Source organism: Macaca thibetana, chromosome 15 (genome assembly GCF_024542745.1).
Source record: "Macaca thibetana thibetana isolate TM-01 chromosome 15, ASM2454274v1, whole genome shotgun sequence".
Lineage (NCBI taxonomy): Eukaryota > Metazoa > Chordata > Mammalia > Primates > Cercopithecidae > Macaca > Macaca thibetana.
This window is the reverse complement of record NC_065592.1, coordinates 14,650,246-14,677,091: the sequence shown is the minus strand read 5'-3', so window position 1 is coordinate 14,677,091 and position 26,846 is coordinate 14,650,246. Positions and strand designations below refer to the sequence as shown.

General features: G+C 49.8%; 1 protein-coding gene and 1 long non-coding RNA gene across 2 annotated transcripts in view; one reads left to right on the top strand and one right to left on the bottom strand.

The window, feature by feature from the left end:
• NEK6 (NIMA related kinase 6) overlaps positions 1-26,846 on the top strand; it is a 984,684-nt gene that overhangs the window by 606,603 nt on the left and 351,235 nt on the right. The gene's annotated exons all lie outside the window — the stretch shown is intronic.
• LOC126937224 (uncharacterized) lies at positions 23,650-25,360 on the bottom strand. Its single transcript, XR_007719685.1, has 2 exons — positions 25,041-25,360; positions 23,650-24,066 (listed from the first exon to the last, which is right to left on the bottom strand). It is a non-coding gene; the product is annotated as an uncharacterized LOC126937224 (long non-coding RNA).

Below are 26,846 nucleotides of genomic sequence, written 5' to 3'. Positions count from 1 at the left end.
CAGTGGCTCAGGCCTGTAATCCCAGCATTTTGGGAGGCTGAGGTAGGTGGATCACTTGAGGTCACGAGTTCGAGACCAGCCTGGGCAACAAGGTGAAACCCCATCTCTACCAAAAAATACAAAAATTAACCAGGCATGGTGGAATGCACCTGTAATTCCAGCTACTTGGAAGGCAGAGATTTCAGTGAGCTGAGATTGTACCACTGCACTCTAGCCTGGGTGACAGAGTGAGACCTTGTCTCAAAAAAAAAGAGAGAAGTGATTCTCTCAGGTGGACTGAGTGGCAAGGGTAGAGCTAGGGGATTAGGTGTGGAGATCTCACGAAGGACCTAGGATGCCAGGCTGAGGGATCTGGACTTTGTCCTAATGTCAGCAGGGAGCCAGCAAATGTCTTTGGGTAGAGGAGGGCCCGGGTGAGAGCTGAGTTTTGGCCGTGGGAAATACCAGGTTGCCAGTCTCCAGCTGGATGACTTGGCAAGTGATGTAACTTCTGTGTGCCTCAGTTTCTTCATCTGTAAAATCTCATAATGTAGGAAAGGGGAATATGTCAAGGAAAGCATTTGGCAAGGTGCCTAGCACCAGCGTAAGGGTCGGCAAATGGTAGCTGTGATTATTATTAGCAAAATGTAACATCATGGGGAACAAGAGTGGTGTTGAAGGGCACTGGGAAGGGATGTCACATTTATCCAGACACCTTGCAAACTCTTTGGGCCCTTCAGCTTGCATCCTATATGCCTCGAATCTTTGCAAAAGTCAGCACCTCTCTGTGTCCTGAAGGGTAGACTAGCCAGGCGGATGGAAGGTTCGCAGCAGACACATCTTCATGAGCACAAGGTCATGGGTCTGTGTCACTGTGGTGATAAACCCCGGGACCAGGGATGGGCAGCTTTGATGTGCAGCTACAAAGGCCCAGCTGCCCCTGCAGAGATGCCAGGTCTTCACAGGTGATGACACCCCACCCATTTTGAAGGATGTGTTTAATAAGGGCTGTTGGAGAGGCCACGCTGTGCTCTGGAAAGTCTCGAAGGCCGCCTCTGGAGTAGGTCTGGTTAATATGGGTACAGAATAGACAGAGCACTACTCACACCCAAATCCTTCAGGTAATTGGGATAAATTTTCCTTTAGGCAAAGAGGAAGGACGTTAGCTTTGGTTGTGTGCCTACTATGTGCTGGGACTTGCACACCTAGAATCTCACCAAATCCTCCCAGCGCCCTTGTAGGTTGGTCTTACTGTGCGTGACCTGCAGGTGAGCACTGGACGCTCTGAAGGGCCAGCCACTTGTCACATGGTCTAAGGAGAGGACTCAGGTGGCAAGCAAGTTCCACCTGACTCTGAAATCCAATGACTCTTGTTTCTATGGACTTAAGGGGAACATGTGTTGTGTTTATTTTTTTTTTCTTTATGTTTTTATTAAGAGGCAGCATCTCACCCTGTCCTGCAGGATTCTCCCCTCTACCCAAATCTCTGCCTGCGAAATGCTTACTTTTCCTGCTTGGCAAACCTCAAGCATCACCTCTCTGAGAAGCCACCCTCGGGTCTCCCCACCTGGCCACTGTCTGCTGTGGCCCATTTGGTGCCTTTCCCTCCCATTGGACTGTAAAGTCCTTGAAGACAAAAGTGCTTCTGCGCCTCAAACTTCTAGTTCAGGAGGCTCACAGATTTCCTAAGCAGATGCTAATCTCCGCACATGGTATTTTCCTCAGTAGGAGGGGCTTGAGGGGTAAGGTCAGGGCACAGGCCTCCAGGCAGTAATAGGACCTGACTAAGGCCCACTCAAGCCCCCGTCATGACCCAGGTGCAGTGCCGGGCACGTGACATAGACTCTCTCATGCACTCCAAACACCTTGTGAGGAAGGTTCTTCTGTGATATCTACTTTGCCCAGGAGAAATCTGAGTCCTGGGGAGCCCAAGGCCTTTCCAGCTGCTTAATGGCAAATCCCTGATTGCTAACTGAATCTGAATATATTTTTACAGATTTATTTAATCACTCAATATGTCCTCAGGGTCTGCCCTGTGCCAGGTTCTGTTTTAGGCACTGGAAACACAGCCAAGAATAGTAGGTGAGTCCTGTGTGAGCGTGTGGGTGGGTGTGAGTTTGAGTGTGCGTGAGTGTCAGTGTGTGTGTGTGAGTGTGGTAGAGGGGGCCGGAGGTGAACAGGCTGAGGATCAGGAAAGGCTTCCAGGAGAAAGTTAAGCTGAGACCCAAGAAATGAGTCGGGGTTAGGTCAGCAAAGTTGGGCGGGGTTAGAAAGGCCAGAGGAGGGGAGCAGCAGAGACCAAGGCCTGAGTGGGAGTGAGCACAGGGACTGGGAAGAGTTGGAGGGGATTGGGCAGAGGATGGCGAGAGGTGGGGCTGGAGGCATGCTCAGATCAGATCCCAAAGCCCTTCCTGAGAAGAGTCACCTACACAGGTTGTTAATGACCCAGCAATCCAGGGCAGGAAAAAAAGGTTTTCTTCATATTTGATATCATGGAGATTTCCTGTGCCCACAGCCCTGCCAAGTATATCTCCACGAGAAGACAGAGAAGGGGTCCCCTAAGGCAGGGAGGGAGGCAATCCTGGCTCTCAGAGAGCTCTGCGGTGGAGTATCTGCTGGGTTCTCAGCCAGAAGTCAGACACCCTGGGTTTTTTTAGACCTTGGGTGCCAATCTGCTGTGTGGGCCTGGGCAAGTTGCTTTGCCTCTCTGAGCCAAAGATTATTCTGTGTGAAATGAAGAGACAAATCCCTATGTAAGTGTCCCAGAAAAACCTGCCCCTTCATTTCCTCCTGGAAAAAGGAGTTTATTTTTGCCCAAGAGGGCCAACTCAGGGTAGAATAAAACATTTATTGGATATGCTTGGATTCCTTGCAACTCCCAGCAGGCAGTTAAATGCAGGGCGGAGAAGCTGTCCCAGGAACTTACAAGATGAAAGGGTGTCCTCTGTAAGGACGGCTCCCCACTGGCCCTCTTTGCCAGCCTCCAGGCTGCCTCTCCACTCTGCATAGAGGTCAAGCATGCCAAGGGCTTCGGTTTTTTTCCCACTTCTTCACTCTACCTCTGTGCCAAGGAGAGTCTAACAAGCCTGGTGCCGCCTGCCCATCTCTAGATGTATGTTTCTGAGCCAGTCTGATCCCTGGCTGAGCACAGCGGTTAAGGGCATGGATTCGAGCTACTTCCTAGCTGTAAGGCTTGCGGGGAGTATCTGTGAGACTCAGTTTCCTCATCTGGAAAAGGGAGAAATAATGACCACTGTGACTGTTGCAAAAGACTAAACAGATGACAAATGGAACGTGTTCAGTAAGTTGCCTGACACATGGGGAGCACGCAAATAAAGATTAAAAAAAAATAAAGTTTAAAAAATGTAGCATGGTTTTTTGTTTTTGTTTTTTTAGTCTAGGAAGAATTTTTATTAGAAGTAGGAAAAAACATCAGGTTCTTTTATTGTGGGAAAAATACACATTACATGGAACTAACCAGCTTAACCATTTTTAAATGTACATTTCAGGGACGTTAAGTACATTCACATGTGCAACCATCACCACCGTCCATCTCTAAAACTTTTTCATCTTCCCAACTGAACCTCTAAACCCAATAAACAATAACTTCTTGCCCCTCCCTTCCCTCTAGTCTATGTCAACCACCATTCTTTTTTTTTTTTTTTTTTTTTTTTTTTTGAGACGGAGTCTTGCTCTGTCTCTCAGGCTGGAGTGCAGTGGCACAATCTCGGCTCACTGCAAGCTCTGCCTCCCGGGTTCACGCCATTCTCCTGGCTCAGCCTCCCCAGTAGCTGGAACTACAGGCGCCCGCCACCACACCCGGCTAATTTTTTGTATTTTTGGTAGAGACGGGGTTTCACCGTGTTAGCCAGAATGGTCTCGATCTCCTGACCTCGTGATCCGCCCGCCTCGGCCTCCCAAAGTGCTGGGATTACAGGTGTGAGCCACCGTGCCTGGCCTTCAACCACCATTCTTTCTTCTGTTTCTATGAATTTGGCTATTCTAGGTATCTCGCATAAGTGAAATCATACAGTATTTGCCTTCTTGTGACTAGCTTATTTTACTTAGCGTGATGTCCTCAGGGTTAACCCATGATGTAGCATCTGTCAGAATTTCCTTCCTTTGTAAGGCCAAATAATATTCCCTTGTATGTACAGACCACATCATGTTTCTCCATTCATCCATCAATGGACACTTGTATTGCTTCCACTTTTGGGCTACTGTGAATAATGCTACTACTATGAATATAAGTATGCAAATATCTGTTTGAGCCTCTGCTTTCTGTCCTTTTGCATAAATGTCTAAGAGTGAAACTGCTGGTTCATATGGTGAATCTGGGTTTAATTTTTATATTACTCATATAGTAAATGTTAAAGCCTCCATTTCTTCAGCTTAAACAGGGGCCCATGGCAAATGGGGACTTCTCCTCCATCCCTCCTCCCTTGTCCAGCACGGAGTCAATACAGGCTCTGTCCACCTCTAGACTCTGGTGCCTAACCCAAGGCTCCTCTGAGCTGTGCTGGCCTCCATGGCGGTGGGTGTAGTTGGTGTGTTCCTGGCCCAGTGCAGACACACAGCATCCAGCCATCCCTAGTGGGGCAGTTCCTGCCTCTGGTTCCCCCTTCGAAAAAGAATCCAGGTACCACCTCCTGTTTCATGGAGCTGTCTGGATGAAGCACCACTTCCAGGGAGCACCACTACCTTGGAGTAGCACCACTACCTTGGAGTAGCACCACTACCTTGGAGTAGCACCACTACCTTGGAGTAGCACCACATGGAAGAATTACCTCTGCCTGCTGCCAGCCCGGGGACCCCAGCCCTAGGGCACCATTGTCTTCACAGCCTCACTGGTCCTTCACAGTCTGCACCCAGGCAGGTTGGTGTCCTGGTTACAACATCTTTGGGATCAGATAGATCTGGACTTGAGACCAGGCTCTGGCAGTTGCCAGCTGTGTGAGTTTGAGAAAGCCACATCTCTCCTCTATGCCTGCTTCCTGATCTACAGAAGGGGATAATAGCTGACTCTGTGAATAGGAAAATTAAGCGAATGCATGGAAATCCCTGAGCCCTCTGTCTGGCACAGAGCAGACAGTCAGTGATTAGAGTTTTCAAGACCATGTCATTACCTGGTTAGGCACAAGAGTGAAGGAGGCAGAGCTTCCAGGACTGAGGGTGGAAAGGAGTTGAGATGGTGAGGTACTTCTAAGCAGGGTTTTCAGGGTCCTAGCTGAGGACACTTGAGAGAGGATTCTGGGTCGGCCAAGCCAAACCCTTCCCCTCCCCATGGCTCTATCTTCATTGAAATTTCCTTTCCTTACTATGAGTTGAAGGTAGGGAAGGAAGCACACATTTGTGAAATATCACTGTGTGCCTTATGGGGAAAAAATGTCAGCCATTACAGCTTAGTTAATCCTTTCATAATCGAATAGAAGAGTGTTTATGAGAAAATTGGTTTCTCATCATGTTTTTAGCCACTAAACTATTACTAAAGGGCACTTCCAGAAAGCAGTAATATGGAGGTTGCTTCTTATATCTTCCTTTAAATCCTTGTATTTGAACAGGGCTTTAATGCTCACACAATTTTTTCACATGGTGCATTGATCATCTCGACCCACTTTACAGATGGGGAAACAGAGGCTCTGAGAAGTGAGAAGGGTGCCACAGAGAACTGGAGTTGGAAATAGCTCTTTCTCTTTTAGGCAGTCCTCACTGAGCACCGGTCATGTGCCAGGCACTGAGCTAGGGACAGGGTCTGGGAGATGGTGATGATGTGGGCTCACAGTCCTCCTCCTTCTTATATGATATGGTTTGGCTGTGTGTCCCCACCCAAATCTCACCTTGACTTGTAGAAATACCCACGTGTCAAGGGCAGGACCAGGTGGAGATACGTGAATCATGGGGGCAGTTTCCCCCATGTTGTTCTCGTGATAGTGACTGAGTTCTCACGAGATCTGATGGTTTTATAAGGGGCTTTCCGCCTTTGCTCGGCACTTCTCCTTCCTGCCACCATGTAAAGAAAGACATGTTTGCTTCCCCTTCTGCCATGATTGTAAGTTTCCTGAGGCCTCCCCAGCCATGAGGAACTGTGAGTCAATTAAAACTCTTTCCTTTGTAAATTACCCAGTCTCGGGCAGTTCTTCGTAGCAACATGAGAATTGACTAAGACACTACACTTGTAGGATTTCTTCTGTCCTTGGGCTAGGAGTAGATAACTTTCCCAGCAAGGTCAGATGCACTGCATCCCATACACTCTCTACCCCACATGCTGCTCTAGAGTGATTCCTAGGGCTCCTAAGTCACAGTCAGCTGCAGCTTGGCCTGGGGCGAGGCTGGTGGGTACTTTACTGCCTCCCTCAGAGCCATCCCCACTGCAACCCTTGGCTTTCTGGTTGTCACCTTGTAAAACAGGACGATTCCAAAACTCTTTCTATTTCTGCCTCTAATTGTCCCTAGCATTGTCATCACCTGCTACCCTACTATCGAATCCTCCCCCTTGCTGCTCTGTATGGCTGAAAGGCTACATGTGAAATTCGAGTGTAGATCAGCCCTCCAAACTTGGCAGGGCACATGTCCCCTCACACATCACTGCCCTCTCCACTTCATTCCAACCACTACTGACCCAGGTCTCCCTTCTCCTGAGGTGACACTGTTGGTTTTTTAGAACCAGGGACAGGTGTTTCTATTTTTCCATGTCTCCTCTCATCTTGGAAACCCATCCTGCCACAGTCATTTGGGATACTTATTACACTAAATGTGCTTGTCTGATTCCCCTACAGAACAGTAAGTTCCATGAGAGTAGCTATACCTCTCTGTCTCTCTCTGTCTTATCCACTATCATTCTGCCTGAGCCAAACTCAGTGCCTGGCAAAGTAGGCGCTCAAAGAAAAAGGAGCTGTATTTCCCAACATAACGTGTGGCTCTTCCTCCCTCAAACCATCTGCCAACTGGACAGGTGGGCCTTCCACTGTTTACCATTGTCTCATGTAACTTGGAATAGGCAGAACAGGACCTAACAGAGGACCTCAGGCACCTCACTACAGGAGACAGAGACCTATCAGTTAATTCCCTTCCCTTATGGGCAGTCAATTTCCTAATCATCTTTGAATCCATCACACATTTTCTCTGTCCTGTTTACAAGAAGACCATCACAAGCTGGCCTCATTCTGATCACTCGTCATGCCATTCCTAAGTCTACCCATCCAGTGACCCTAACAAAGAAAGAAATGAGGCTGATCTGGCATGACATGTTCTTAAGGAATCAGTGTGGGGTCCCGGGAATTACTTTCCTTTCTAGGTGCTCTGCAAGCCCCGAGTTTGCTGGAAGCTTGCCCAGAGTGATGTTAAGCTCACCACCCCATGTATTTGCAGAATCTCTTGGCTTCCAGATTTTGAAAATGCAAAGCACCCTTGTCCATTCCTTAGGCTCTTGGCTCTCTCTGGTTCGCCTAGATTCCCTAGGGAATCCTGTGCACAAGTTCTCTTGATGCCCTAAAATGGACTGTTCCCAGCCCAGAGGTTTCCATTTCTGTGCCTCCCAGTGCCCTCTCAGAATTGCCTCACCTTCCCTGGCCTCCTGTTCCCTTTCCTAATGTTCACTCTAGTCTTGTGGTCTGGTGGTCATTTTCCTTGCTAGTTGTGGTGGGTTGAATGGTGACCCCCAAAAAGAGATATCCGTGTCCTGGAATCTGTGAATGTAACTTCATTTAGAAAAAAAGAGTCTTTGCAGAAGTAATTAAGGGTCTTGAAATGAGATCCTCCTAGATTACACAGGCAGGCCCAAAATCGAATAACAAGTGGTCTTATAAGAGACAGACAAGGAGAAGACACAGATACAGAGGAGAAGAAAGCCACATGAAGATGGAAGCAGAAATTAGAGGGTTGCAGCTACAAGCCAGTGAACACGTGGAGCCACCAGAAGTTGGAGGAGGAATTCTTTGTTGAGAATTCTCTCTTACAAGGCCAGGTGTGGTGGCTCATGCCTGTAATCCCAGCACTTCGGGAGGCCAAGGCGGGAGGATCACTTGAGCTCAGGAGTTCGAGACCAGCCTTGGCAACATGGTGAAACTCTGTCTCTACTCAAAGTACAAAAATAAAAATTAGGCAGGTGTGGTGGTAGGTGCCTGTAATCCCAGCTACTCAGGAGGCTGAGGCAGGAGAATCACGTGAACCGGGGAGGTGGAGGTTGCAGCGAGCTGAGATCACACCACTGCACTTCAGCCCGGGCAATAAGAGTAAGGCTCTGTCTCAGAAAGAAAGGAAAAAAAAAAAAAAAAAAAAAAAAGAATTCTCCTTCACAGCCTTCAGAAGGAAGGCTCTACTGACACCCTGACTTTGGACTCCTGGCCTCCAGAACCATGAGAAAATAAATTTCTCTTGTTTTCAACCACCCGATTTATGGCGATTTGTTATGAAATCCTACGGAAGTGAATCCAGCGGCGGAGAGGGGAGCTCCTAGCTCTGCCTCCTCTTGGTCACAAGCCTTCTTTGGGATGACCATGTCGGCCTCCCCACTGGCTTGGCTGCCTCCAACCTCACTCCCTCCAGTCCCTCTGCTGCACCACGGCTGCCAGAGTGACATTGCTAAAACACATGACGGCGTTGCATTCCTGTTTGAAACCTGTATCAGCTAGAACGCTTTCTGTTCCAAGTGACAGAAAACCCAACCTAAACTGGCTTAAACAAAAAGGAATTTATTGGATCACAAATCCAAAAAGGCCAGAGACTAGGGCTGGCTTCATCTCGGTTGGATTTGGGGCTCAAAAGATGTCACTGGAATTCATTTCACTCCACTGTGCTGCCTTCTGCTGTGTTGGCTTCGGTCTCAGAAGCCCCATGGTTGTGAGGTGGTGACAGCGGCCCCAGCCCCTACATCCTGTCAGATTAGAGACCAGCAGAATGGATCAAAGACCTCTCCCAGGTCCTCAAGCCAAAGCCCAGATGGGCTCCCATTGGGCCAGATTGCCAGTCCCTCAGCCAATCACTGTGGCCACAGCAGTGGAAAGCATGGATTGGCTTAGGTTTGGGTCACATGTCACTTCTCCTGGAGTCCTAGGGGAACTGCCTCTACCAGAACCGCTGGACTGGGAGGAAAGAAGAGGAGGAAAGGAGTAGGACACAATCCCCAAAGTCCCACCCTAAATATAGTAAACGCATGCAGAGCAGCCAGAAAAAAAACCCAGCATGTCCCTCAAATGCTCTTCCATCATCCCTGCCAAGGTTCATCAAGATCTAAGTCCCTGGTCTTCAGCCTCACCTCCAACTTGCTTGACAGCCCCAGGCATATCCTGTCTTTTCCTGCCTATGTGCCTTTGCATGGTCACCTTTGCCTGGACCACTCTTTTCCCCTCCCCAAGCCCTGATCTGACTAGTTTCTACTCCTGCTTCACTGGACGCTTTCTCTCCACTTTGGGCCCAGAGCATCCTTCACCCCTTCGACAGAACTTGACTGCTAACGAGTCTGGCTCCTCCACTGAACTCTGCACTTCGTAAGGGCAGAGACTTACTTTATTTTTATTTTTAACAAACACATAAAGCCCTTTCCAAGGGTCAACCACCATTTAAGCTCTTTACAAGCATTAACTCATTTAATCCTCATCATAAATATATGAAGTAGGTTCTATTATTAACCCTACTTGTAAAGATGGGGAAACTGAGGTACAGAAAGGTCATATCTGATTTATCTGTATATTTCTTTTTTATTTTATTTTATTTTTTGACAGAGTCTCTTGCTGTATCACCCAGGCTTGAGTGGAGTGTAGTAGTGTGATCACAGCTCACTGTAACCTCAAACTCCTGGGCTCGAGTGATCCTCTCGCCTCAGCCTCCCCAGTAGCTGGGACTGCAGGTTCATCTTTGTATTTCCCAGATCCAGCCCAGGGCTAAGCACCTGGTAGGTACTCAAAAAATACTTATCTTTCAGATTGTCTCTCCTGGTCTCTGCCCCTAGTCCTACCAGGATGGCTGCATCTTCCAATCTCCCCATTTCCCAAAGTTGCCCAGATTCTGGATCTTCCCAGACTGGAAAGGGAGTGTTGCTAAGGCCACCTCAACCGGAGCAACTCTGGCACAGCATCTGGTGTCCAGGCCAGCAACCCAAAGGCTGGCACAGAGGCCTGTGACATGAGGAAGGAGCCCCATCTGGACCGTTTAGGCCTATGAAAGCCCTGTTGTGGGAGGATGAGCCCAGGAGCCCTCCAGGTGGCCCTCTGCCTCAGTACTCATGATCACTTCCCCTGTGTTCCTGAGCCCAGTCCAGGGATCCCGTTCCAACAGTCAATTACCTGCAGACTGCTGAGGACCGCTGTGTCCTCAGAATCCTAACCTGAAAGCTCCCAAGCTTTAACTGGTTCCAGATGAAAATGTGCATGTATAGTCCTCACATGAGCGATGACTGAATGACGAGTACCCACAGCCTCCACTTCTGCAGATTGGCCTGACTCTCTCTTCTGCCTCCCTCTCCTCACTCAGCTGGTTTCCTGTCCCTCCTCCATCACTATCAGAGCTGCCTCGCTTTCCCTCCCTCAGCAGCTCCTTTCTCTGTCTGTCCCTGTCTGACTGTCCATCTCTGGCCTTAGCCAGATTCCTCTCCCTCACTTCTCTTCTGCCTGTCTCTTTTCTTTTTTCTTTTCTCTTTTCTTTTCTTTTCTTTTTCTTTTCTTTTCTTTTCTCTTTTCTTTTCTTTCTTTCCTCTTTTTCTTTCTTTCCTTTCTTCTTTCTTTCTTTCTTTCTTTTTCTTTTTTTTTTTTTTTTTTTTTGAGACGGAGTCTCGCTCTGTTGCCCAGCCTGGAGTGCAGTGGCGCGATCTCGGCTCACTGCAAGCTCCGCCTCCCAGGTCCACGCCATTCTCCTGCCTCAGCCTCCCGAGTAGCTGGGACTACAGGCCCCCGCCACCTCGCCCGGCTAATTTTTTGTATTTTTAGTAGAGACGGGGTTTCACTGTGGTCTCGATCTCCTGACCTTGTGATCCGCCCGCCTCGGCCTCCCAAAGTGCTGGGATTACAGGCGTGAGCCACCGCGCCCGGCCCTTTCTTTCTTTTTCTTTCTTTCCTTTCTTCCTTTCTTTTCTTCTATTTTGAGATAGAGTCTTGTTCTGTTGCCCAGGCTGGAGTGCAATGGCGCGATCTTGGCTCACTGCAACCTCCGCCTCCTGGGTTCAAGCAATTCTCCTGCCTCAGTCTCCCGAGTAGCTGGGATTATAGGCGTGTGCTATCACACCCAGCTAATTTTTGTATTTTTAGTAGACACGGGGTTTCACCATGTTAGCCAGGCTGTTCTCGAACTCCTAACCTCAAGTGTTTCACCTGCCTTGGCCTCCCAAAGTGCTGGGATTATAGGTGTGAGCCACTGTGCCCAACTCTCCTTCTCTCTCTCTCTCTCTCTCTCTCTCTTTTTTGAGATGGAGTCTCACTTTGTTACACAGGCAGTGCAGTGGTACCCATCTTGGCTCACTGCAACCTCTGCCTCCTAGGTTCAAGCGATTCTCCTGCCTCAGCCTCTTGAGTAGCTGGTACTACAGGTGTGCGCCACCATGCCCGGCTAATTCTTTTGTATTTTTAATAGAGACAGCGTTTCACCATGTTAGCCAGGCTGATCTCAAACTCCTGACCTCAGGTTATCCACCCTCCTCAGCCTCCTTAAGTGCTGGGATTACAGGCGTGAGCCACTACACCCAGCTCTCGTTGTCTCTTAATGCTTGACTGTTCTCTACTGTGCCCCCTGCAGTGCATCTGCCTGTTTATGTTCCCTGGATATCGGGCTGTCTGTCTGTCTTCCAGCTGCCTTCACCCCCATCCTTGGTTACCTGGGCTGTCCAGTAACGAGCCTGGGACCTCTTTCCCATCAGAGTGAGAGGACCCCTCCGTAGCAGGGCAGCCTCAGAGACCCCCATCCATGACTCTCTTCCATTCTCTGAGCCTCCTCCTGGATCCCTTTACTCCTTGGGGTCCCTCTGCCCAGCCCAGGAGGCAGGAACCCTCAGAGCCACATGGGCAGGGTGGCTGTTTGCTGCCCCGAGGACCAGGTCTCGGCAGCCTCCGTTAATGAGCGTGCCTTTGGTGACACATTCATTATTCCTGTTCGGTCGCTTCGAGTCAAAACTGATTAGTTACACTTACCGCCGCAAAGATGTAATGATTTTATTGTTTATCTTCAATTTATTTTGATTAACATCTCCGTTCTTTTCATTGCAAGTGCAATTAGGTGCAATCTAACAGCGACTACTTTAATTTTGTTGAAATTAAGATGAATAAGTGACGGCTTATGGTGCTTTGTTTAACAAATAAATCATAGTTAAGAGGAGTGTATTAGTAATAAATGAAAAAAGACAGCTTAATTAAAATGCATGGAGCCAGCCTCTTGATGTACATCCAAAATCCAAATCTGAATTCCAAAAATCAGAGGGAGCTGAGGGTTAGGAAGACCCTTGCTGCCTCTCGAAACGGTGAACAGAGGAGACAGACAGTGTGGCTTAGTTTTGAGACTGCTGTGCAGAGAAGAGCAAGGAGTACATCATGATCCTCATGAGGTGGTCGCATCTTATCCACAAAAGCCACCCAGAACCCAGGTAGAAGCAGATTTGGGAGGATACAGGAAGAGAGGCCTTATTCCCCCTGGGGCCGGGGGGTGGGGGGGACTGGCTGCCAAGCCCACATCCTGAATTATTCCTGGGAACCCGTTTCGGGCAGGGGACAGGGCCCCCCACCCCTACATCGGGGGATCAGCCCATTTGCCCTATTGAGGAGCTCAGTGCCAAGCCCAAAACCCTAGGGCAAGTCTCGCAGTGCGATCTCCTCCCCGCTGGGCTGAGAGGGACTTCCCCATCTCTTGATTTGGAAACAAAGTGCAAAAAGTCAGCCCTGGAAAGTTTCCCGTGTGAAGTTTAAAAGCGCCTGTGCTGAAGAGGCCGACTTTGAAGCAGCTTGCCGGGGCCCCTCGGCAGGCTCCTGCGAGTCAGAGGGCCGGCCTCGCCTCAGATCCGTTGCGCCTGCCTCTGCAGGGCTGGGAAATGGGAATTGTTTTTAAGTTGAAAAATTACTCGTGGAGCTCACTCCTTTGCCACTGCTCTTCTTTTGTTCTCAGTCATCGCCTTCCTCTGCCTTCTCCTCCTCTTTTGCTCCCTCCTTTTAGCAAAGAGGAGCAGGCGGACCGGGGTTCAAATCCGGGCGCAGGCTCTTACTGGCTGTGTGACCTAAAGCCAGTGACGCAACCCCTCTGGACCCTAGCGCTTTAACAGAAAAGCGGGGTCAATGGTGCCCTTGAGGCGGAGCACTGTGGAGGCTGGCCCAGGGAACTGCACAAAAGTGCCCAGCACCCGCCTGGCCCCAGGAGGAGGAACCCCAGAAGCATCAGCTCCCTCCCACTACAGAGCCCTTTGCCTCCTCCTCACAGAGCTTCAGAGGCAGGTCTCCTCCCCCTTTCCTGTGGCTCTCTGAGCTACTGAATCTTCATCCTTCTGTATTTAAACTCCGCTTTTCTTTTTCATCCTCCAAATACATGTTTCCGAGTGTCCACCTTGGTGCCACACACACAGTGCCACACCCTAATGACGGTGCCAGGTGAGAAAACACACGACGCACCTGCCCTCAAAGAGCTTCCAGCCTCATGCCTCAGGTCCCCCGTGGGACTCCTTCATCATGGTCATTGCAGCCCTGTGTGCTCAAAAGTGTCTTCCCAGAAAAAGGAGTGCTTTGTGAGGACAGGGCCATGCCCAGCACAGGGCCTGGCACACAGCAGGGGCTCAGTGGCCAAGGATGATGCCTCCTGTGGGCCTGATTTAAGGGCACAGAGAGAAACCAAGCCTGAGCATGTGCTGCCAGGGAGGCCACCCTCGGGTGGGGGCATGGATGCCATAGTAGACATGGGTGCACAGTGCTGGGACATAGCAGAGGAGGGAAGAAGAGATGGCAGCCCCCAGGAATAACCAAAAGCAAAGAATGAGTCTGCATATTGGCCTGGCTTCTTCCTTCCAGCTCAGAAATCGGGACTCATGTGACTGAGAGTTCACAAGAGCAGTTTCTATGCGCTGAGGCAGGGACTTCCCAGCACAGCCTACAAGACACTGCGTGCCCACGCCTGGCCCCGCCCACCTATGCAGCCTCATCCGGCTCCCCACCCCACACCGGCCACTCAGGCTTTCCCACTGGCCTTGCTCCCTCACGCCAGGAACGCTCTCCCTCCACCACCTCTTTTAGCATCCCCTGCCCACTTCCTACCAACCGTGATCCTGGTGCCCCAACTGACTTCAGGTCTCAGTTTCAATATCATCACACTTTGGGAAAGGCCTTCCTGAGCCCCAGACCAGGTTAGTTTCCCTGAATAGCTGGTCTCATCGTACTCTCTATATTCCATGGCACTTGTATAACTGTCATAAAATTGTGTAATTGCTGTCCACAGTCTGTCTGCCACTTAGAATGCAAGTTGCCTGAAGGCAGAGGCCATGCCTGCCTTGTGAATTGCTGTCTCCTCAGTGCCAAGCAAAAAGCTTGAATAAAAGCTGGATAGAATAAATAACTTATGGACTGGGCACTGTATGGATTCCACAAATGACCCCAGTGGCAATCCTGAAAAGGAGGTAGTTATTGCTCCCATTTCACAGATGAAGAAGCTGAAACTTGGAGCAGTGTGACTTACCCAAGCAAGTGGTCTTGAACTCACATCTCTCTGACTCTGAAGCCACACCTGTCCAGGGAAACATCCTTGAAGCTTAAAAGTCAATCATGGTGTGATGGGGAATGGGGAGGGAAGGAGGGAGGATAGATTTTACTCCTGCTTGGGTCTAAGGACAGGGAGAGAGCATTGCCCTTCTGCTTGGTGTCAACCAGGAAGGAACCAGCAAGTGACAGGGCCTATCAGATCCAACTCAGGTTGTGCCCAGTCAAAACCTGAGGACAGGGGAAGAGGAACCACAGTCACTTTTCAGGAGGGGCTTTAGGGATCCTGGAGGAAACCACCATTGACTATTCCCGCGGAACTGGCCTCTGATACTGGCCTCTGATACTTGTCCTCGAGGTTGAGGAAAGGTGTTTTGTGGGGCATATATGGCACCCAGCGAGCCCTGGGTGGCCGCTGCATTTGAGGAGGCGTGAACTTCAACAGGGGACCAGAGGCATGGGGCACCTCCTGCGTCCCCCATCGCCACCCCACCTAGAGCTGCTCAGCAACTCCTTTTAGAGATAGGAAACTGCAGCCCCGGCGGGGAGTGACTTGAAGCCGGGAAATGGCTTCAGTTGCATTCTGGGGGCCGCTGTTCCAAGGAGAGACAGAGAAAGAGATAGCAAGTCCCCCAGAGCAAGGCGAGAAAGGGGGGAGAGTGAGGGGAGGTAGAAGGAAGCCGGAGAGGGAGGGAGGAAGTGGTGAGAGCAGCCGAGGAGAGAGGGGTAAGAGAAAAAGAGAGAGTCAGTGAGGAAGAGAGCCAGGGACAGCCAGAGAGGCCGAGAAAGGCGAGGAAGGAGGCAGAGAAACGCCGCGGAGACCGGGAGATGGAGAGAGACAGGGGGAGGCGGGCGGGGACGGCTGGGGGTACCGGTCGCCGGAGCTGGTGACAGCCACGGAGCAGGGGGCGGGGGACGCCGAGCGCTAGCGGGCGCGGGACGGCGGCGGGAGGGGCGGGGGGGCCGGGGACGCGGGGGACGCGGGGGACGCCGCGCCGCCCCCTCCCGGCGCTCACCGCCTCCCCCGCCCCCGCCCCCGGCCGCACGCGCCCGCAGCCTAATGACCGCAGCCAGCCCGCGCCGCGGCCCGCGCCCACTGCAGGCGGCCGGCAGCTGGCAGCGCGGGGCGAGCGGGGAGCCGCGCGCCGCAGCCCGGGTGGCAGCTCCCGGCTCCCGGCCGGCCCTGATTGATTTGTCAGCCGAGGCGAGAAAACGGCCCCTCTGATCCGCGCGCCCCGTCCTCGGCTCCCCGGGCGCCGGGCCTCCCTCCTGCGCGCCTCGCCCGGCTCCGGGCCGGCCCCGCAGGCTGGAGCACCCCGCCGGCCCCAGGAGGGAGCCCTCCACCCCCCAGCCCGGGCCCCGGCGCCCCTCCCCGGCCCTGCCCTCCGCGCACCTCCTCAGGCTCGGCCCGGCCCGCCCGAGGGCCCTGGGGCTGCCGACGGCCCCCTCACCCCCACTGGGCACCGTGCCCGCGCCCCCAGCCCTCACCCTGCCGCTCCCCCCAAGCCCGGCACCTCCACCCCCCGCCCCCCGGCCCTGGCCCGGGGCCGCCCGCAGAGCCGGCCACACCCGCTGCGGAGGACTCGCCAAGGTAAGGAAGCGCCTCGGCGCGCCCCGGGGGCCTGGAGGGCTGCGCGGGATGCCGGCAGGGCCACTGCAGGCACCCGCGGACCCGGACCGGGAACCACCGCTGCCACCAAGCCGGGAGCACGCTAGGGCCCCGTCTGGGCCGGGAGGGCTTTGGGCGAGTTGGGCTTGTCAAAGGGAGGACCCGGTGGGAAGTGGCTGGCAGTTGCCGCTCTGTCTGGAGGGTGGGGGAATGTCACTCTCAGGTACAGAGATCTTCTGTCCAGGTCTTTTTCTCTTTTAAGGAATTCTCTTCCTCTGTCACTATCCTCTTCGAATCCCTAACATTTTATAGACATTATTTTCCTGTGTCTCTTTTGAGGAATCACCTCTTTGCCTCCCTTCTTTTCAAGCAGGAGTCTTTTCATTCCTCTTTCCCAGTTAAGCACATCGTCTCCCTCCCCCAATTTAGAAAGATTTTCTTCCTCTTTCTCACTCCCCAGTTTCAAAGGAAATTCTCTGTCACCACAATTTGCAAGCACCTTCTGTGGCTCACTTTCCCATTTCCAAGGCTAGACCCATTCCTGTGCTGCCCTTCACCCCCCCAATCCTGGCTGTGCAGATCAATTTGTCTTCAGCTGGAGGGATCTACCTTGTGTTTTTCTAGTGCGCGGGCCAGCTATGGGGACTCCTCACCCAAAGCAAGGCACCAGCAATCCCTGGCAGCCCGCAGGAAAGGGGCAGCTGCCCAGCTGAAGCCCAGGTGCATGGGGCATTTGTTTCCACGGGGCAAAGAAGGAAGACTTTACCCTGAAACAAAGAATTGAGACCAACCGAGACTGTCCCAGCCTCTTCGTTGGCAGAGGAATCTCAGCTTCTGGACTGAGGGGCTACATCTATCCCCCTCCCCCATCTCTTTAACTTTAAAATAGTTTAATGAACACAGAGAGAGAAATCATTTTTTTTTTCTGCGTGGTGAGCAGTCTACAAAGAGAAATGGGAAAGGAGGGAGAGAGCCTTAACTCTGATCCCCGCAATTAGTTCCCTGGGATTGTTGGTGGGGGGAGCAACCCGGGAGCCTCAGTTCTTCAGATACAAAAGCATTTAGATCGCTTTAGACCGGTTAATCCTGAGTCTGGCTCGGGTCTCTTTTGTTTCCCAACTCCATTGTGGGTTTTGTGCAGTTTCTCTCTGTTCGCGTGATTGACTAGCCAATAGATGGTAATTATCCAAATGTCCCCTCTGTCCTTTGACTGACTTCTCTGTATTATGGGCAACTGTCATGCATTCTGTCATTCCATATCATATTACACATATTATCATATGAAGCCTCCCCCCACCCTTTAAAGGAGGGAGCCTCAGCCCAGATGCTGCTGCTTTTAAAAGGAAGGGCCCCGAATAATTTGTGCGGGGAACGGTCGGGAATACAGAGCAGGGGACTCCCGAGATGGGAGGTTCTGCAGGTAATTTGTTTGGTTGGGGGGTAGGGGTGGCCTCTGAGGTTGGGGTTATAAGAACTGTGCTAGGGGCTTGGAGCAGGCTTATGCCAGCTTGTATTCCTCTGGCCGGGATCTTGGAGTAGTTTGGATGGATCTGGGATACCTTCTGGAGAAACTTGGAATCCATTTTTTGACCCCAGACTATCAGAAAAATCTGCAGGATCGGGTCCTTTGGGAGTAATTAGTTCTTAGCGACACATGCTCAAGACAACGACCCTTGGGAATCCCAAAATATATCTCTTCTACCTGTGGCCCTTCACAGGATAAGTCCTTTGGACTCTTGCCCCGGTTTGCTGCCAAGCAGGCTGGGGATGGAGGAGCCAGCTGTGTCTGTTTCAAACCCCCACAAGCTGACGCTGAAGCTCTGAGAAGGGACAAGCTTTTCCAGTGATACTTTTGCACATATCAACTTAGTGCCCCTTGGTGCAGTTGTGCTTGCCATCACTTAAGAGGGAGGCAGGATTTATAACAAGGAGGCTTTGCAGAGAGAGACTCTGGGGTCCTCTGAATCTGTGGGCAGGACTAGCCTTTCTTTTGCTAAAATGTGAAAAAAGTGTTTTATTATTGCAATGGATATGAACTGCCGCCCAGATGTACAGCCTCACAGGCAGTTAATTACCTCGTTCTTCATCAAATATATGAGCAATAAATTCTCCAGGAAGGGAAGTGTGTGTGTGTGTGTGTGTGTGTAGATAAATAGGTGGATAGATAGATAAATGCAGGAGAGAGAAAAACACACTCTTTTAAGACCACGGAAAGAGACGGACTATTTTATGGGAAGCTTGATACACTGCTGCAAGATGCTTTGAATTTTTCAATGATCAAATATACATGATCAAGCTGTGCATGTTAGGGTGCGAGTGCACCAACGGTCAATGGCTATTGATCAGGCTGTTAAGTATTTCTGTTCAGTTTTATAAATATAGATGGATCCCAGATGATTTAAACAATTGGATACTTAAGAAACTAACCTTCTACATTTCTTTGGAGAAGGGGAAATGGCTGGTCAGTTACATAAACCCAAACCATTGTTCACCCCCATACTTCCTCCCTACCCCCAAAATACCTTGGAAAGGCATTTTACAAATGTGAGACTCATTTGCAAGAGTGTTCAAAAATAGAGTAAAAATATTCCAAATGTTTTGTTTGGGGTCTGCCATTAATAGTCACCTTACCTGAGCCTAGCCTTATTTACAGGCTGGGAGTTTACTCTCTCTCTCTCTCTCTCTCTCTCTCACACACACACACACACACACACACACACACAATTTTGCAACCACAATTTTGACCCAGACTCAGAGAGATGGGGAGGGTGTCATTTCTGGGAGTGGGATCTAAGGTCCCTAAAACCCTTCTGGTTAGGAACCCACATGACCCTTCCCAATGAACTAATTTCTCACCAGTCTAAAGATCTATTTAGAAAGGTGTGGAGGGGGTGAAGGATGGAGATTTAAAGGTAACCTCTAATTGGTCTGGAAAAATTCGGCTGATGACACTTTGAAAACGTCTGTGTTTCTTTTTCATTCTTTCTCTCTCCACCGCCCCCAATCCCTTTTCTATTTTTCTCTGATATTACCTTCTAGAAATTAAAAGTGGACTTGAAAGAAAGGAGCAATGAAAAACAGTGAGTGGGAGGAGAGAAAGCGAACTTTTTATTTTTATTTTCATTTTGTGGTGCATGGCAATCTTAATTACAACCACCCAATTAGCTATTTTGTATTTTGTAAAAGGATTCAAGAAATCAGCCTTCTCCCAGATCGGTAAAACTTAAGCATACAGACAATTAATAGTTATGTTTTGTTTCCACATCTTAAAAAAACAAAGTGTAGATTTTTAATTTTTCTATCTGCAGACCAGTCTTTTCCAGCTAAGTGCCCCTCACTGGAGGAGCTGAGGCATCCCTATTGATAAAACCCCGTGGAAATTGAACCAAAATTGGCATCCCTCAAAAAAGTTGATCCACCTAGAAACGGATGAATCAGTCCTGATTGGGTGGACATGCCCTTTCACCTCATTGTGTCTGACCTATCACTTAATTAATCTCTCCCAGAGCAGAGCTGTTGACAATACCAAAGATAAGCAGTATTTTGAACAAAGCAGGAAGCTTTTAAAAGAACAAGCCACAGTGAGGTTTGAGCCTCTTAAAGATGTGTAAATCGTCAGCATTAGGATGTAGAGTTCCTTTATAACGTAGCTGAAGCTCAGAGATGATCCCATCTTTACTAGAAACTTTCTGTGCTTTTCTTTAGCCATGGATGTCTCTAGACATTGATATTCTGCCTCTCCCCTCTGCTGCTGGTTCCCTTTCTCCTGTCTCTCCCTTTCTTTGGATTCATACTCTCCATGGCTCCTTTCCTGAAAATTGTCCTCTGCTTTCCAGCCTTGCCTTTGGCTCTTCAGATCCTTTTTATAGTGTTAGGGCTATTGAGGTGGTCAGTTTCTAAGGCTTTGGGGGACAAACTATTGACTGCATCTGCTGGTACCTATGAAGGAGGACATTTGTGCTGCAGGCACCTTGGTGACACCCAGGGAATAGTTCATTAATTAAAAGACTTGCTAATTGCTGCTTGAATTACTGTACAGAAAGAGTGAAATGAGTTTGTAAAAGATGACAATTTGGGGAATGCATTTTTTTTTTTGTTTAAAATATTTTTATAAACAGGTCTTAGAAAATGTGTTGCTTTTACTGTTGACTCTATCGTCAACAATTCAGCTGAGCTTCAATTAATGATAATATATGGTCTGGGATCCTTCGCTGGGCCTGATTGATGGAAGAGCTTTGTTGAATTTGGTGCAGGTGGCACTGTTTAATAAGCACAGGAAAGAGTGAATAATGTAGTGCTCGCAAAGAGAAGTAAATGCAAAATAGATCGCTCTAATTATGGCAGCCCCCAGAAATGGAGACACAAGCTGAAATGGCCAAGTAGCTGGGAAATTCCAAATAGTGTCGATTGTCCCCTGCCTTTTTACTTTCGAGGGCTGACACGGTAACTTAAAAGTAAATTTGGGTGAGCTCATCTGACTCAACACAAGCACAAATTCAAAACCTGAGTCTGATGACCTATCAATGTTTGCCTTCACTGTCTAGAATCCATTACCAGATAGTAAAATTCAGCACTGAAACAGGGCCATCTGAGCATTTCTTCCTGCAAGAGATCAGCACAAGCTCATTACAACTAGCATTCATATTTTATTGCAAAGTGTCAGGAGATTTTGTTTTTGTTTTTGTTTTGTTTTGTTTGAATTTCTTTATGCTTGAGAAAATTAGCCTATAGGAAATCAAAGTGTGAATACTTAAGCAAACAGAATTTCTCATATACCTGCAAGGGCTTGTAATGATTTTCATTCATGCAAAGATAATCAATGGGACATTAGTTGTTTTAATTAGTGGAAGAATAAAAATGTTGGGGAGGGGTGCCAAGGGACTGAGCTTCAGCTGAAGCATATGTGGGAAATGACTCATTCCTCACCTAAAGAGACAATGCCAACTTCCCAAAAGCAGTAGAGATTTGCTAATCAAACCAGTGGAAAGTTGGACTCGGGCACGGGAGGGGTCCTGCTGAAAGTGCAGGGTGGGAGATGGTGGCCACACTGGGCATTTTTCCTCCCCTGCAATCTCACTGTTGCCCTCAGAAAACTACCACGTCCTACATCATCTTCTAGGAGAGGAATTGTCTTACTTCCTAGGAAGTTGCACTTTGTGCTGGGAGCCTAGTATGCTTTGTGATGATAAAATAGTGCCAGTGGCTGGGAAGCTCAAATCAACATTCTTTAGCCTGGACTAAGGAGAGGCTGGGGCTGAATGGGTGTGCTAGACATGGGGTGATCTGTAAAGCAGTGGCTCCAGCAAGTGGGTAGAGACCCTCGTCCTCTGATTGAGGACCCAAGGAGGAGCCAAGTCCAGCATCTTTAGCTAAAAACTCCTTTTTGTTATGTAGAAATGTTTACCAAACCCACCTCCTGTCTAGTCAGTGCTGGCTGGGCAATCCAGTCGATTGGTGTTAGTGTATGGGAAGCTCATAAAAGGTTTATGGGGAAACTTGTGCTTAGAAATGGAGTTTAGCAGTGTCCTGCTGTCAGAAAAGGATGGCAGAGATGCCTTTGAATGAAGAAGGGCTGTGATAGGAAAAATGCTTGGTCTCAAGTGCTTGGAAATATGAGTTGTCAGCCAGTCAAGAGTTCAATCTGCTTCCTCTTCTACCCCCGTCCCCACTTTTTCTATACAAAATCTTTCGGATTCTCCTTTAAGCAAAACGTGGTTTCCTATGTGAGAAAATTTGTTGCGGGGTTTTGTTTGTTTGTTTGCTTTTTGTTATTTTGTTTTTTGTTTTTTGTTTTTTTTTGTGTGTGTGTGTGCTTCAACCTGAAAGGCTTGCAGAGCAACCAGGTTAGCAAAATAGCCCTTCCAGGACTGGATATTACTCTGGGCTAGATTAAAAAGAAATGATTGTCAATAAATGACTGTAGTTATACCAGTTGGGGAAAAAATGGCATTTTTGCAACATTTACTTTTTTTTTGGTTTTGCTTCCAGGGAAATTTACATCCTTGCGTGGAAATTAGCCGTGAGGGGATGCAATTAGCTATAGTGTATTTTGTTACAATTGTTCTTTAAGAAAAATCTGATCTGACAGATTTATACTGTTGACAATGTGATTTAAGCAGGGCCTAGATACAAACTTTCCCCACCCTAATCAATAATGGTAAATCCTTTTGCTGAGGTGAACAATCTCTGACCTAGTATTCATATTTCTTTTACCAATTCCCTGTAATAAAATTGAACATTTTGTCACCACTTTGAGAAACACTGCCAAACACCTTAAAACACATGTCACATGCCAGCAGCCCCTCATTTCCCTCCTCCGGGAGTTTCTACATCTGGAATCATAATCACAGATAAAAACCTTGACAAAATTGCATCTGAGCACATTCCTCTGCACAGCCTTTACTTTCTCATAACATTTAATACAATATTAATACCTGCTACCGAAAAGCAGGAGGGAGGAAAAGGGCTGCCAACCTCCACGTTTCCTGATGCATCATGTTCAAACCTGAAATTCACACTTCGTGTTTCATTTTAAGTTCAGTGCATTTAACAGGGCCCTAGAGAGAGAGCCCTGGTTAGTTCCCCAACCTGCTCAGCTGACGCCCAGGGAGGCGGTTTCAGAATTGTTCAGATTGCTGCAGGGAGAAGAGGAGGAGGAATTGGGCTCCTCTCTGCCTGCAACAGGCCAAGCTACTTATCTATTCTAGTGTCACAGACACGGGGTTCCTCTTCGGAAACAACTAAGGCTCCACTAATTTTTATTGTCGATAGCGGTGATAAGCAGATTTTCTGTATAGTGTGACCAAGGCAATGAGCTGATTTCATAAAGAAGGAGATAGCTATGCCTGAACTGATTTGCTGCTGACTGACAGCCTCTCACATCAATATAAAACACTCCCTGCTTTGCTGAATGAGGCCCACAAGCCTGGGAAAGGTGTGTGGGGGGGTCCTCATTGAAGATACAGGGCTTTTCTGCTCTCCCTGTGACTCAGCCTCACCCCACCCTTTCTTGGAGATAACTGTAACCCTGCATTCCTGTGCAGTGGCAAGGAATCACCCTTCCTCTGCCTTACAAACAGGAGACAGAGGTTAGAGAGAAGGGGAAAGTGCAGGAAGCATATCCCACTGGGGGTTTCTTGGGGGCATGTATGATACTCTGGAGATGGACTTTTGCATGTTGGTGGCTTTGTTCAGTCCCTGCCACTCTAACCAGAATTGGGGTTGAGACAGACTAGGATTGTCCCCTCCCTTTACAAAATGTAAACCTCCAGGTTTCTGGAAGGTTTAAATCGGTAACATCTCTAACACCAGCCTCAGTGTAGAGGGAACACACACACACACACACACCCCTGAGCATTTCCACTTTGGTGAGGAAGGAGTATAATTTGCTGAATGGTGCAAGCAAGCCAGGAGGACAGAAGATGCTACACTTTACTCTGGGAATAGAGGCGGGCAACTGGCCCTGTGACTGCAGCCAACAGCTTTAAGAACACAGTCCTTTCTGCTTCAAGGTTAGGGGGACATTCTCGCCTCTTTCTTCTTTGCAGTTATTATTCAAGAGGCTTCCCCCGACCCCAGTCCCTAGCACCATCCTCAGAGCTTCAGACCATACATTGGCAGTGAGCAAAGGGGGCCCCAGGCAGGCGGGTCTGGGGCCAAGGAGGGCGGCTCCCCTGCGCGGATCCTTCCCTGGTGGCTCCCAAATCCGGCGTTTTCTCTGCCGCCTCTCCCTCGGGGGAGACTCGGAAAGGCTGCAAAAATCTGGGCGCCCGCTCGCTCGCTTGTCAAGAAGCAAACTGTCTTCACATTCTCCAAGAGCAACATCCCTGCCTAGGAAGAGGAAGGAAGAGGCAAAATAAATAAAACCAGTTAATGTTGTAGTTAACTTGCAAATCAAGTAAATCTGTTGGTGCCGTATTTGAGAAATAAACCATCACAGCGTCACAGCAAACACACACTTCTGAACGTCTTCATTTTGATTTAATGGTATATCAGCGTCAACTATCGCTTCCTCTGCTGGTACACACGGCCTGATGCCGCGGGAGGAGGGTGCCCATGTTTATCACCGAGTGAGATGACTAATTACACCTTGTCAATCACCGGCTATGAAGACATAAAACCAGCGCGCACAATGAAGTAGTTGCCTGCAGCGTCAATTAGTTGGCGATTCTGAGGTTATTGCGTGGCCCTGCTTTGGCCGCCTCTAATAACGGGACAGAGTGCCGGGAACCGCGCACTGATCAATCACCCTCCTTCCGCGGCCGCCCGGCTCCCTCCCTTCTCCCCCGCCCGGTCTGGCCTCACTTTCTCCGCGCGGCTTGCGCTTCCTCCCTTCGCGGCCCCGGCTCCGTGGCGCCAGCAGCCCCGGGAACCCCGGGAAGTTTGCGCGCGGCAGCTCCGCAGCCGGCAGCCGGGAGCCCCGCAGCCTTCGGGGAGCGCCGGGGCTGGTGGCCCCTTTGTTGGAGGAGGCGTGGAGGGAGCGCTTTTGTTCTGAGTTAGTCACGGTGGCCGGCTGGAGGCTGCTACCTCATTATGCGCCGGGTCTGCTTGTCTGCGAGGAAGCAGATGGTGGGGAGGTAGGCAGCGGCGAGAGTGGCCAGACCTGAATTCCGTTCACCTGTCACCTCCCACAGAAGGCAGGTTCGGGGGACTTAGGGATTCGTTGCCACTTTCGGGGGCAGGGGGAGGTCCAGGGGCTGCCGTTTCCGGCGCCTGCGAAGGCTCCTTACCTGTCGTTGCCCGCTTCCCCCACCCCCTGCCTTTCCCTTGGCTGCAGCTTCTCGCACCGCGTAAATGTCACTCACGTGTCAGGATGTGTGTTTACAGCCTGTTCCTCTCCTTGTTTAGTCTCCGCGGACAGGGCTCAGCGGTTGCGTGACGTTCCCCGCCACTGGGGGAGATTAGCAAAGTTACCGGCCTCTGGACCCCGGGGCCCAGGCGCCCAGATCCCGCCCCGCGGCAGGAGATGCATTTGAGCCTCTTAAAGACGGAGCGCGTCCCAGCCTGATGCAGAGGGATGAATAGACAAGCGAACCGGGCGGGAATACCGACTGCCTGAGTATCTGGGGTCGGCCCAGCGTTGGACGTGGGCTGCTGGTCCGAGAGGTGGCGACGGAATCGCGTGTACGGGGGAGTGGAAAGTCGCACAGTGTGTTTCCACGTTTCTTGAGCAGCCCGCGACAAGAGTTGCTGAGTACCCCACCCCCCGCCCCCAGATCCTAAGGCAGCCCCTCGAGCTTTCAAAACGTATTGTATCCAGCCCTCCCGGGAGCGGAGTTACACCAAGGACAAACACTCTAGCGTCGTTACAAATTTTTTCTACCCCTTGGGCGACCTCCAGATGAACCCTGGTGACTCTTAGATTGGATTTTCATTCCTTACTTTCTTTGAAAGAAAGTGCCCCAGATGCGTCAATAAAACATGCCTATGTATCCGTGTAGGCGTCCGCGTGCCTGCGCGCCGGCCATGTGCAGGCGCCGAAGCACACGTCTGTGTGAATACACGGGCACGCGCGTCTTTGGGTTTAGTGGTCCTTCCCTCGCGTTGGGGCATCTGTACACATACAGCACATACACATATAATTGTAACTTCAAGTTTTTTCAAATATGCAAAACGACCTCGTAGGAGCACTTGCAGTGATTTAAGTAGAATCGCCTGAGCACGCAAGTGCAGGTATAACGTGCAATTTACCATTTTGCAGTTGCATCCTTCTTCCCAGCTCTGGACACTTTACACCTGATGCGCATGTGTAAGACCCTAGCGCTATAGTGGTGCTGGCTGTGATTTTGCCAACAGAGATAAAATTCGTGCTCGCTGTGTTTTTGCCAACAGAGATGAACATGTATATTTGCACACATGAACACAAGTTCATGTGCTTGGGCATTACACGCATACATATATTTGTGCACACATATATTTGTGTGTGAAAGTTACACACGCGAAAAACATGATTTCATCCTCAACTCTGTACCCTGTGAGGTAAACCGCAGGTCCTGACTATCCCCTTACCTGTCCTGGCAACAAGTCATTTCAGACTGACACCCGCCTTGTCCCTATTAGACAGAGCCAAACCTGCTTCCGAAGCAGACCCAGATGGGACTCTGTAACTGACGTGTTTATTCAGTTTTTGTCTACAATCATTTTATTTCCTAAATCCCTCCCCACCAGACACCTGGGCATTTCCCTCCAGTCCCCAGGAGACTCTAGGGTGAGCATGAAGCCTGGAGGCTGGGGGTGGCAGTTGGGATTTACCTAGCACGCTAGGTTGTTGGCCCCTGGTGAGGTGGTGCAGCCAGGCGGATAAGGAGGACTGGCGCCATCAGCGGGGTCTGAGACAAGGTGTGCCCAGTGGGCAGAGAATGGGCCTGTGGTTTTTAAGAACCTCACTGATATTGAATGTATCTTGGAGTGAGAAAGTTTTTAATGGAAAAGGAGAGGGCGTGATGAAATAATTTGCTAAGTGCCTACTATGGTCCAGGCATTTTACATCCACAGTCTCTTTCATTCAACACATCCATGCGGAGGAGAGCTTCTTGTCTCCTATTATAAAGGTCAGAAACAGGCTAAGGGAGGAGAAGTCACTGTCTAAGTTTACAGTGCATGTAAGTGGA